A 12,376-nucleotide genomic window follows, 5' to 3' on the forward strand; every position below is an offset into this window, starting at 1 on the left:
GGCCGAACTCCAATCAGACATTTTGCACCATGTACCGATCCGAACTTAATTTCCATGATCTGAACATACATCGACCTCTATTGCCCGCATCACAGTGAATTGAGGAATCCAAGCCGTTGGGTTGGTGGATCTTTTCTTTGCCAATGCTGAGTGCCATACAATATTCTTTTATGTGGTCTATTTGTAAGCCACGAATTCGATGGGCCAATCCATGGTAGGACCCACGATAAATTGCCTAGATCATGGCCTATTGAGTTCATGTGTCATGTATTTGTGGAAACTCACAATCACGAACTTTGCTAGCTTTCTTATGGCTAAGTTGCAACTGGGCTGGGCTCTCTGGCCCAGATAGAGTTTTTTCATTTGGACTGGCTGACTGGGCTCAGATAGAGTTCAGCGCATTTGAACTGGGCTGTCTAGGCCTAATTGAGTCTAGTCCATTTGAGCTGGGCATTGGCTGAGACTCTATGGCCCATAGCCCAGATCGATCCAGCCCATTTTGGGCCGATAGTGGGCTGAGACTAGAGGCCAACTCATGAGGCGTGGCTTCACTTATTTAACACTGTTGAGTTGGGTGCCTTCCTGTGCCTGGCGGACCCCACCGCATCTGATTTATTAGCATGCCAGCTGAGATGGGCTGGGAATTAGGTCCATAGATCATGTGAATTCTGCTGGCCTTAACCATTCATTTCCAGAGTTACATGAATAAGGTGAAAATGGTCATAGCTGTCGATGAAGATGCAATTCCGGATCCTCACCAGCTCTGCGATGACCTAACCGGTTCTCTCATTCTCATTAAGAATGCTGTCGAAACAAGACGGTGAGATAGCATGCCCACACAATCACACTCAAATGGACACCAGGAATATGAAGGACAGATAACACGTGCGCAAACATACACACGTACACACTACAGAGAAGAGGATTAGACATTCTCTCTGTCATTCATTAAAATCGTGAATTCTATTGTATTGTTATAATCCATGTTGCTGTTGTTGTATTACACTTAACATTGCGCACATGAGAAAGTTAGTCATTGTAATGCTTTATTATAGATTACATGGAGTAATACGTCCGACGCGCCAGCCGTACCGGTGGGCCTACCCCAACCCAGCAGTATAAGGCCTAAGCCCCTTTTTCATGGGCCTAAAACAACCGCCCAAGCCCCAGGCCTGAAAAAGTCGTACCCACCGTATTCTATGTTGGAAATCCACTCCATCGATCAAAAGCAACCCTCCATGGTGAGTCACTGGCTTAAAGATCAGGCCAATGCATAACTTAGATGGGCCACACCACAAACAACAGTTGAGAGTGAATGTCCACCCGTTGTTGTACTTAAGTTTATCTACTTTCTTAAGTTTAGTCACTCAAGATTTACTATTGTCAAATGCTATTGTTGTACTTAAGTAAGTTAAATATCTGCAACTATTATATTTAGATCTCCCTGATATCTTCTCTTCAAGCCAGTCCTTTAATCCTCAGTGTTGAGGTGATCATGGGACTGTGTCAACCAAGGGCAGCTTAGTCAAAAGACTATGACTATTTTAGGAGTCATAGCTAACTTGCTCTGGGTCCTTCGGCAATCTGATGTAAAGCGGGTCGCGGACACTTTCGTGTCTAAGATGGACCAGAGAAGGCTCGATCAAAGGCAGAAGTCATTCACACCGTCAGGACCTTAAAATAGACATATTTCGCAAATCGGAATGAGTTACTTGATGTACCATATATGATTTTGAGGTAGGATGAGCTACTTTAGCCAACTAACCCGGCTTTGCCGGGTTGCCCATGCCGAATTTGTGAGATTCTATCATATCGATAACCGAATTCCATGTTTAGTTCCGTTTTTATTGTAAATAGTAAGTTTTAGTTTAATTATAACTCTTCATCCCTTGGGCATTAGAAGTTGTGTCCAACATGAAAAGTGCTTAGAATAATTAGGAGAATAATGTGGTTCATAATAAATTTACTATTTATAGTAAGTTACAAATTTTAAGGAGTTTTAGTTATAGTTTGCTTTTGATTTTTCTCTCATTGCTTGATATCCCTATTTAAAGGATTGTGAGCTCATTTATTTCATTTATTAATTAAATTTCAAATATATTAAAATTTATTTGTATTTTCTTACTCATTGATTTGAGAAGTCTACATGAGGAATCAAGAGAAGTTTTCTTCACGTTCATCCCTTCCTCCTACGATCTCAATGAAGAAGATTTAGTCCAGCGGAGGACAAAAGAGAATCACGTCCTACTAACTTTAGGGTCCAAGGCTTTGAACGGTATACTTGGGTTTTTAATTTTCAAAACCGTTACAAATTTTTGCTAATCCAAGCCGTTGTTCTGATGAGTCCCACGTGGTGAGGATAATGGGACAATATTTTAAAGAATTAAAGATCATTTCCATTGTTATAGGTAAAAATAGCTTTACTAAAGAGAAGAGGTCGGCTCAGACAGTTCAGCAAGACATGAGGTTGGCCAGCGCCGATCATGACTAATGAGCTCCTCAATGGCAAAGGTAGAGATGTCGGCTAAAACCAGCTTGGCTTGGCACCTCTGCTCAGTGTCGCCAAACCAGCTCGGCCTCAACAGGTCTACCCGGCCTCGGCAAGTTAGTTGGACCTCGGCAGGTCAGCTCGGCTCGACTGGTCAGCTCAGCCTCGGCAGGTCGGCTTGGCTCGGCCAGATCAGTTAGGTACGAGATTCTCTTCTAGTAACACACAATAGGAGTAATTGCCCACGATGTAATTCTTGTGTAACTGCCGGCATCCATCACTCCCTGATATTTCGTGTAATGGCTAAAATTGTGGCTGGAATTACGGACCACACTATCATATCTTCACTATAAATAAGAGTTTCATCTACATTGGAAGGTACACAACATCTCACACCCTCTCTCTACAATCAAATTAGACCTAGATTCCCTTAACTTGACTTAGGCATTGGAGGGTCCCCCAGCTTAGTCAGGGTCTCCTTTGCTAACCCTTTATGCAGGACCAAGGTTCCTTGGAAGTTTGCCATGCCGAGTGGAGGGTGGTCTAGATTTTGTCATCAACATCTATCATTATTAAAACATTTTCCAGTTGCTTGTGGGCCGTTCCTATTATTCTTCTCTTTACAATGTCACGGATGGGAAGGTGGAATTGTCGAGCAGCGTGGATTTATAAGCATGTGCCATTTATTGGGTGGGACACACCAGACTGGTGGTCTCCATTATCGAATCTGGACGCGATTGCGGGGCGCTGTGGCACCTGCTGTGATATATGTGCCTTAAATTCCCATCATCCAACCGTTTTGAAAGCTCATTTAAAGGCATGATCCAAAATATGAAGCAAATCCAAATCCTGAAAATAGTAGTGATTGAATCTCCACCATTAAAAACTTGATGATAGCCACGCGGAGTGTTTATTTTCCATCCAAATTGTTGATAAGGTCACAAAGATTTGGATGAAGAGATCATGCACATATCAGCTTGATCCAAAACTATTGTGGCCCACGAGAAGTTTTTAATGATCGATTACCACTGTTTCCTGTATTATGGTTCACTTAAGATTTCGACCTCTTCATTTTTTGGATCATGCTCTATAATGAGCTTTCAATATGGATGGACGGCGTGGATGTAGTCACATACATCACAGTGGCCCCACAGTCAGGGGTACCACCCACCTTGGTGGGTCCTGAATCTCACCCTATCAGCTCCCTCGAATTACGTACTGACGTTGCTGGTAGTGACTCGGTGCTGGTCCTGCCGGACGGTGCTCTGTAAGCATATGATGTACATGTTTCATCCACGCAGATCGGCGCATTTGCTTATATCGAGGCACCATTAAAAAAATGAGATAGATAAAATCTCACCAGAGGAAACAATGGTGATTGAACGTACGGTATCAAAATCTTCTCAAGGGTATAAAAGTTTTGCATCAAGTTGATATTTATATTTTCCCTTTAACCATGTCTCTGTTGCATTGTTAATAGATTGGATGACAAATAAACATTATAATAGGCCCCGTAAAGTTTTTAACAATAGTTGTTCAATCACCACCATTTTTTTGGTAGTATGGTCCACTTGAAGTTTGGATCTTCTTTATTTTTGGGCTCCTACTTTAAAATGAGCTAGCAAAATATATAAACGAGGTAGATAAAACACATACATCATGTTAGGGTAAAGTATCATAGTCGCTAACGACAGTATCGTTGTAAAAAATATTGATTTTAATAAAATATATTTCAATAATAAAACAATATATAATATATAAAAAATAGTTTTGAAATTTTTTTTTTTGTGGGTTTTTGGGAATAGTCCCACATGGAAAAGAGGAGAAAAAACTGTAGTTTATTTGAAGGATATGGAGTATTATAATATTTACCTACCTAGTCCGTAGACTATGGACCTTGCGTGTTCCAGTGCATAGCACAGGAACACCCGCGCCCGCGCTTGCGATCGGGCTCGGGCTTGGGCACGGACTCAGGCTCGGGCTCGGGCTCGGTGTGAGGGCGTAGGCATGTGAGGCAGTGTGGCTGTAGAGGCGCTAGTGGCGCACTTTGCACTTAGTACATGGTCCAACTGTAACTGCTGCATGGCTAGCCCAACAGCTAGAAAATGGTAAGCTGTTGTCTCACAACAGTCAGCATGCAGCAGATTAATGGCCCCATGCACAACAGTCAGAAAGCGGCCATAAAACGGTTAGTTTTCCAACAGCCAGAAATGACTTAATGAAATTTAAGTCTCTGGACCATAACCCCCTAGCCACCATAGCCTATAAAAGGAAGACCTGAATGGGTTTCCAAACCATCTCAACTCACTCCAGCAAATCTATACGAACTGAGACAGCCAGTCCCTCTCCACTCATATATTCTAGTGTTTCCAGCAACGTGGCAAGGCTTAAACCTTAACTTGAAGAACAGACCAGCGGTGTGGTCTAGGACGGTTCAACTGAACCAGTGGCTGAAAATTTGAACTGACTTGTGCAGAAGTCGAAACTACTTTTTCTCTTCTTTTCTTATTCTCTTGGGATTTTTCTTTTATATTGTAATACTGCCAGAAAGTGTGTAATTGAGTTCCATTTGGTGGGCCTTCGTGTTTGCTGAAGGCAGACCCACACCAGGCTCATCGTATCCTAGAAGCTGTTTGCCTGTAACCTATCATCATACTCAATTCACTTGAGTAGGGGCAAATAACGTTTTAACTATAGCGTTTCAGACGTGCTTTAGCCTGTCCTAATTTCAGATTATTTTACAATTTTCGATTTCCACATTATACAGAAATACATTAATGTGTATAATTTTCAACAATCTTAAAGCGTTATTTTTTTGATGGAAGCCGATAGTGTTTCATCCATCAAGTTGATGAATCATGACTTGATACGTTTTGATCGGTTTGATGAAACCAATTTTACAAGATGACAAGACAAGCTGAAATTTCTCCTGACAGCGCTGAAGATCTACTACATATTAGATCCAAATTTGCAAGCACTACCTGAAGCATCTGACAAAGACACACTTGAACAAGTAGCTGCCCGCACCAAAAGAGCCGAAGACGAACTCTTGTGTCGAGGACACATTCTGAACACTCTCTCCGACCACTTGTACGATCTGTACCAACAAACGTCATCAGCAAAAGAGATCTGAGCCGCTCTGGAATTCAAATACAAGGCTGAAGAAGAAGGTACCAACAAGTTTCTCATCGCTAGGTATTTTGACTTCAGCATAGTAGATAATAAACCGCTGCTGCCCCAAATCCAAGAACTGCAGCTAATAGTAAATAAAATCAAAGCGATAAAAATCAATTTTCCTGAATCATTCCAAGTCGGGGCTATAATCGTCAAATTGCCACCGATGTGGAAAGACTATAGAAAGAACTTGCTGCATAAAACCGAGAACTACACATTAGAACAAATCCAGAAACACCTCAGGATTGAGGAAGAATCCCGTAACCGCGATAGAAAAAATGATAACGGGAATACCTCGTCCAAAGTACATGCTGTAGAAAACACAAATAACAAACATCCCAAGAAGGATGATTCCCTGAAACCTAATAAAGAAAAATTCAAGAAGAACACCCAAAAGAATAACGGAAAGTTCAAGGGCCCATGCTATGTCTGTGGAAAAATCAGGCACTATGCTCGAGTATGCCGCTATCGCAAATCTAAAAAAGAGGCAAGTGCAGTAGAAGAAGGCGATATCGTGACTATGATCACTGAGGTGAATACCATCCAAAGCAAAGTTTCAGGTTGGTGGTATGATACTGCCGCTACAGTACATATGTGCTATGATAAAGCAGCCTTCAAAACCTATGAGGAATTGACCGATGGTCAAGAAGTCCAAATGGGTAATGAAGTCCGATCGAAGGTCGTCGGCAAAGGAACTGTCGAACTGATATTCACCTCTGGAAAGAAAGTGATTCTAATTAATGTATTGCACGTCCCAGACATGAGGTGAAACTTAGTTTCTGGGGATCTTCTGGGAAAATCAGACATACGGGTGGTATATGAGTTAGGAAAACTGATTTTGTCCAAAAATGAAAATTTTATCGGAAAGGGACATGCTTGTAACGGAATGGTTAAGTTTTTTCTGAATGAAAGTAGCACTTCTGCGTATATGGTTGAATCCGCTGGACTATGGCATGATAGACTAGCCCATATAGGGTATAGTACCTTGAAGTTCATGGCTAAGAATGATTTAATCTCATACACAGATAATGAAAATGAAAAATGTGAAGTGTGCATAAGATCCAAAATGACAAAGAAACCTTTTCCAAGTGTTAAAAGATCGTCTCAAGTATTGGATCTTGTGCACAGTGATATCTGTGAGTTAAACGACATTCTTACTCGTGGAGGTAAACGGTACTTCATAATCTTTATAGATGATTGTTGTAGGTATGTGTATGTGTACCTATTAAAGAGCAAAGATGAAGCATTAAACATGTTTAAAATATATAAAGCATAAGTAGAGAATCAACTGAATAAGAAGATAAAATTCTCCGTAGCGATAGAGGAGGAGAATTCTTCTCCAATGAATTCGATAACTTCTGTAAAGAACATGGACTGATACATTAATGTACAGCGCCATACTCACCTCAACAAAACGGAATAGCTAAAAGAAAAAATAGAACATTAGTAGAAATGGTTAACTCAATGCTGATAAGAGCAAAGTTGCCACTAAGTTTATGGGGAGAGGCACTGCTTGCAGCATGCCATATAATAAATAGAATTCCGTCTAAAAAATATAAAATATCTCCGTATGAAACATGAAGAGGTAGAAAACCTAACGTAGGATATCTAAAAGTGTGGGGGTGTCTTGCATATTGCAGAACCCCTGATCCAAAAAAAACTAAGTTAGGACTAAGAGCTATTAAGTGCGCCTTCGTAGGGTATGCACAAAATAGTAAAGCTTATAAACTTCTAGACATAGAGTCTAATACAATAATAGAATCTAGAGATGTTGAGTTATTTGAAAACTCACTATTCTTGGAGTCAAAGGATAATAAAATCCAAACTGCTAATAGAGAACCATAAAGCACAGCTCCACAGATAGTGGAAGCTCCTATTGAGCCTCGTAGGAGTCAAAGGACAAGAATAGAGAAGAGTCTAGGAGATGACTATATAAACTCACAACGTGTCATTTTCCATCTTGTAGAAGGAGATAGAGAAAATGTTATAAGAAAAATACCTATAGTAATGACTATAGAAGATGATCCTAAAACATATAAAGAGGCCGTATCCTCTAGGGACTCAGCTTTTTGAAAAGAAGCGATAAACGATAAAATGGAATCTATACTATCAAATTAAACGTGGGAACTAGTTAACTTACCTCCAGGTTCTAGACCCATAGGTTGTAAGTGGGTATTTAGGAAGAAATATCATACTGATAGGACTATCCAAACCTTTAAAGCTCGACTAGTAGCTAAGGGTTTTAGACAAAAAGAATAGATATGTTACTTTGACACATACTCTCCTATAGTTAAGATAACATCATTAGGATATTATTTGCGCTACCTTCCATACATCATCTTCACATCCACTAAATGGATGTAAAGACCGCATTCCTGAATGGTGACCTTAACGAGGAGGTATACATGAAACAACTTAAAGGATTCGTTTTACCACGAAATGAAAACAAAGTATTTAGATTAGTCAAATCTTTATATAGATTAAAACAAGCACCAAAACAGTGGCATAAGAAGTTTGATTCCAAAATACTATCTCATGATTTTATGCATAATGTAGCTAACAAATGCATATATTCTTAAGTAGATGGTAATTACATCATTATTATTAGTTTGTATGTTAATGACATGTTAATAATAAGTAATAAAATGGAAGGTGTGACTGAAACAAAGAGGTTTTTATTTTTCGTATTTAAAATGAAAGATCTTGGACAAGTTGATACCATTCTTGGTATCAAAGTTCAAAAATATTGTGGGGGTTATGCTTTGTGTCAATCTCATTATATTGAGAAGATACTAAACAAATTTAACCATCTAAATATAAAGGAAGCAAAAACCCATTTGATCCAAGTATCAAGCTAAAAGAAAATACTGGAAGAACAGTTGCATAATTAGAATATGCGAGTGCTATAGGGAGTCTTATATATGCTATGCAATGCACTAGACCTGATATCGTATATCCCGTGAGTAAACTTAATAGGTTTATTAGTAACGGCAGTATTGAACACTGGAATGCAATAAGTAGAGTCCTTGGTTACTTAAAAACAACAAAAAACTTAAGACTATTTTATTTAGAGTTTCCTGCTGTATTGGAAGGATATACCGATGCGAGCTGGATATCGAGTGAAGGGGACAACAAGTCTACTAGAGGGTGGGTATTCACCCTAGGAGGTGCAGCTGTATCTTGGGGATCCAAGAAACAGAATTGCATAACGCATTCGACTATGAAGTCTGAATTTATAGCCCTGGCTGCAACAGGCAAAGAGGTTGAGTGACTACGGGATCTTCTATTAGAAATTCCTTTCTGTGTAAAGCCTATATCGGTTGTGTCACTACATTGTGATAGTGAAGCTACATTAGCTAGAGCCTATAACGGCACTTATAATGGTAAGTCTAGATATATTAGTCTTTGACATGATTATATCAGACAATTGATTCGATATGGAATCATTGCTTTTTCTTATGTGAAATCAAGCAATAACTTGGTAGATCCTTTCACTAAACCTCTACCGAGAGAGGTAGTAAAGGTTACATCTAGAGGGATGTGGTTGAAACTCTTCAACCAAAGTTCCACCAGTGATAGTAACCCAAGCTAAAGTCAGAAAATCTCTAATTTTGAGTTTAATGGATAAGAACAAGCCACTGATATGTAGAAAGTTTTTAGCACTAAATTATAAAACCTCATCCATAATAGATAAGTGCTGAGCGTTACGATAGAGGGTTGAATCTTAGGACTCTTAATGAAATCCAGTCTATAAGGACAAGTATCTTATTGTAACGGAGATGCTGGAAGGATTTCACCTATATGAACGTAGAGAAGGTGCCGTCTCTCATGAGAGTTAGGAGTTTTCTCTCGGGATCATTCACGAATTAGGATAAGTACATGACCATTAATTGTGCTAAGCAAGATTGTGGGAATTCTAACAAACACATAATGAATATGTGTGTGGTATTTTCAATTTTGTTATATAGGAATAACTGGTTCAAAGCTGCGGCTACCAGTCATTTTGATAGAGTTTTGAAATACTTATACTAAGGAAAGATTAAAGTCGAAAGATATCTTTCTTTATGCATATAAGCTGATTATTTTGGAGGTATTGTTTAACCAAGAAAATATTTTATAAAATCAAGTAGGAGATTGTTGCAAAAAAGTATTGATTTTAATAAAATATATTTTAATAATAAAATAATATATAATATATAAAAAAATTGGTTTGAAAAACACTTTTTTGTGGGTTTTTGGGAATAGTCCCACATGAAAAAGAGAAGAGAAAAAAACTACGGTTTATATGAAAGATGTGGAGTATTATAATATTTACCTACCTAGTCCATGGACTATAGACCTTGCGTGTTCCAGTGCGCACCCTCGCGCGCACTCATGCTCGGGCACGGGCACGGGCAAGAGCATGAGCATGGGCATAGGCACGGACTCGGGCTCGGGCTCGGGCTTGAGCTCGGTGCGAGGGCGTGGGCATGTGAGGCAGTGTGGTTGTAGAGGCGCTAGTGGCGCACTTTGCACTTTGCACGTCCGCATCGTGTCGCAGAGGGACTCTCCTTCACGATCTTAAATGAATCGGAGCGAGACGTGCTGCGACTAAGTGCCTATGACGGGTGGTTGGTTAGTAGAGAGACTAAAGGACTGGGAGAGAAATCTCTCAGTATAAATAGAGGGACTGAAAAGAATTGTTGTAGCAGAAACTGTAACAGCTGAGCCATTAGTACATGGTCCAACTATAACTGCTGTATGGCTAGCCCAACAGCTAAAAAATGGCTAGCTGTTGTCTCACAACAGTCAGTATGCAACAGATTAATGGCCCATGCACAACAGTCAGAAAACAACCATAAAACGGTTAGTTTTCCAACAGCCAAAAATGACTTAATGAAATTTAAGTCTCTGGACCATAACCCCCTAGCCAGTATAGCCTATAAAAGGAGAGCCTGGATGGGTTTCCAAACCATCTCAACTCACTCCAGCAAACCCATACGAACTGAGACAGCTAGCCTCTCTCCACTCATATATTTTAGTGTTTCCAGTAACGTAGTAAGGCTTAAACTTTAGCTTGAAAAACAGACCAGCGGTGTGGTCTAGGATGGTTCAATTGAACCAGTGGCTAAAAATTTGAACTGACCTGTGCAGAAGTCGAAACTACTTTGTCTCTTCTTTTCTTTTTCTCTTGGAATTTTTTCTTTATACTGTAATACTGCCAGAAAGTGTGTAATTGAGTTCCATTTGGTGGGCCTTCGTGTTTGCTGAACGCAGACCCACACCAGACTCGTCGTATCATAGAAGCTGTTTGCCTGTAACCTATCAGCATACTCAATTCACTTGAGTAGGGGCAAATAATGCTTTAAGGACAGCGTTTCAGACGTGCTTCAGTCTGTCCTGATTTCTGATTATTTTGTAATTTTTGGTTTCCACATTATACAGAAATACATTAATCTGTATAATTTCCAAGAAGTGTTAGGCAATCCACGTCCCTACATGAAGTTACTATGGTGTTGTAATTTAAGGAACCATTAGAGATAGGGCCTTGCACATGGTTGGACCAAGTTTACATAATACGGGCCACGTATCTATCATGTTATTGTTCTTCTAACGCCATCTTATCATCTTTCACAATAGATGACATGCATTCACTTAAAAATTACATAGGTGGCGTGCAAGTAAGTCAAATTAAACTATCCAAATCACAGGAATTTAGATGCATATAGATCCAAAATTAATGAGTATTTGATCATCCACCTATGAGATTCCTGGAACGGATCAAATGGTTAGAGAACGGAAATGTATAATAATCCGATTTAACAAACAAACACCCTCAAATCAGAGGTTAGATTGGCTGTTTTGATTTTGGGATCGTGAATTCGTAGCAACAGTCCTATGCGAATTGCATATGGCTCTAAAACGCCCTTTACAAAACTAAAAAACTCGACTCTTGTCTATCTGAGTAGGGCTGGCGCAAGGCTTGAGTGAGTCTGTATTTGACTCGACTCGCTTTGAGTTTGAGATGGATGGCATTGTGGCACATTGCAGTGTGTGGAATAGGGTCTAGTTTCCAAATATCCGATGAGGATGATCTACCACCCACGGATATTCGGAGCATGACACATCTGCCGTGGGGTTCATATCCATTATCCACAGCCAGATCAGTGAATCAGAGCCACGAGTTCCGCTCATTACAATCATAGATGCGGATCTGGGAGACGCGCCCTTGACATTTACAAGTGGGCCCCCGGCTTCCGTCTTTCTTCGGGCACTAGCGACCGCAACTGGATTAGCAAGTGGACTCCCGCATTTCTTAGCTTGGACAGGTGTATGTGTGGAAACACCAGGTAGCTAGGGTAATAGCTGAGCTCTTTGGGGCCTACGGTGTTTCGAGCTTGAAATCCACCCCGTCCATCAGCTCCTACTTCGCAAAACTTAGTCGTATATGAAAGTCGTATGGGCCAACACCACTAATAATTTAAAACTCAAGGTGAAAAACTAAAAGTTCCTCGTTGTGACCCATAGAAACATCGGATCAGGTTTATGTTTTGTTTTTCCGTTCATTATATTGAATCAAACCTTATTAACGGTTTGGATGGAAAATAAGAACCATGCTGGGTCCAAACACAAACCTACAGTTAGCGTCCCCTCCCTGTTGTTCCTTGTGGTATGGCCCACTTGAGTTGTTAATCAGAGTCATTTTGGTCCGCATGTAGTAAAAGAAATGGATAC

This window comes from Magnolia sinica, chromosome 3, assembly GCF_029962835.1.
Source record: "Magnolia sinica isolate HGM2019 chromosome 3, MsV1, whole genome shotgun sequence".
Taxonomy (NCBI): domain Eukaryota; kingdom Viridiplantae; phylum Streptophyta; class Magnoliopsida; order Magnoliales; family Magnoliaceae; genus Magnolia; species Magnolia sinica.